Raw genomic sequence first — 1,435 nt, forward strand, 5'->3', positions numbered from 1 at the left:
AAAAAAGCCCTAAACTAAACTCAGTGTTGAGGGTGACAAGAGTTCTGAAAGGCAGACTTGTCGTTCAATTCCCACCTCCACTTCTTTCTCGCTGTCCTCCCCAAAGCCAGGAACACCCAGACCCCGCTGAGGCCCTCTGGTACCCATTCAGAAGGTCCCACAATCACACGCAGAGATTATTGCACTCTTTTATTTACAGAAAACACACATAAAGCATTTCAATGTTCATTTAGCAAACTGATCCACTCTTTTTTTTTCTTTTTGGCACAAAGAAATATCACAGATGGACCCCGAGATCAATCAGAAGCTCATAAGATTCATCAGTCATCACTGGTCCAGGGGCGGCCACGAGACTCAGACAGACAGACAGCATCACCACAGACTGGAAACAGAAACAGGTCCACGTTCACCTCACAGTAAAAACCTGCCTCACCGACAGGCAAGGGCGGGCAGGAGGGGGCAGTTTCGCTGCTCTAAGGGGGAAAGTGGGTGTCAGGGGCAGGAAGCAGGGATGGGGAAAGGATGGACACCATTCATAAATTAGAGACAAGTGGTCCTCTTGTTTGTATCCTCTTACCTTGAATAGTAAGACAGTGCAAAAACTAGATACCCGACCACTCACCCATTCAAAAGCTTGAGAAGTCGCCTCGCGGGTGCCCGTGTGCGTGTGTGGATGTGTAAGTGTGGTGCTTGTAAACATTGTCACCGTCCGCACAGAGACCCAATATCCGTGTGTCTGAATGGGGTGGGGTGGGGGCGGGACCCCACTTCACGCGCCCTCTGCCCCAGTGATTCCCGTCCAAGACGTAGTGCAAATTTCAGAGACAAAAAGGGGCAGAAGGGAGTGGGGTGAGCTGAGGGCAGGAGGGAGACGAAGATGAGGTGGGAGAGGGAGGGGGAAATAAGGCAACAGTTAAAAACGGTCCATTTTATCAAAACCTACACCGTGCGCCTCCCGCCCCCACCCGCGCCGCCCGGGTCACGAGAAGGGGCGGAAGTCCCGCTCCTCCACCAGGCTGACCGAGGGGTTCTTCAGCTCCTCCTCCGAGGCGGCGATCTTGTAGCCCAGCTGGGCCAGCACCTGCTGGCAGGCGTTCTGGGCAAAGGCCACGATGTCGTAGGAGAGGCGGAAGCGCCACTTCTCGGCCGTGGCAGCCGAGTTTCGCACGGTGCCGTATTTGTGCTTGCCCAGGGTGGGGTCGCCCCGCGTGTTGTTCTGGATCCAGCGGGCCACGTGGCTGTCCAGCGGGATGCCCAGGAACCCGTAGATCTCCTCGGTCTTCTTCATGGGATTCCGGGCCAGGTCCTCGTAGCGCACCAACATGTACTTGCCCTTGAGCCACGGGGGCCGCATGAGGCCGGTGGACACGGAGTTGGAGAAGTCCTCGCACACCGTGGTCAGCTGCGTCACGTCCAGGTTGTAGGGTTTCCTCCC

The 1,435-nt window shown here is 55.8% G+C and overlaps 1 protein-coding gene across 1 annotated transcript in view; it reads right to left on the reverse strand.

The window, feature by feature from the left end:
- CHST1 (carbohydrate (keratan sulfate Gal-6) sulfotransferase 1) overlaps positions 1-1,435 on the reverse strand; it is a gene marked incomplete at its 3' end in the record, with an annotated part of 5,044 nt that overhangs the window by 798 nt on the left and 2,811 nt on the right. The window lies entirely within an intron of this gene.

This window comes from Mandrillus leucophaeus, unplaced genomic scaffold (genome assembly GCF_000951045.1).
Source record: "Mandrillus leucophaeus isolate KB7577 unplaced genomic scaffold, Mleu.le_1.0 Scaffold66, whole genome shotgun sequence".
NCBI classification, from domain to species: Eukaryota; Metazoa; Chordata; class Mammalia; order Primates; family Cercopithecidae; genus Mandrillus; species Mandrillus leucophaeus.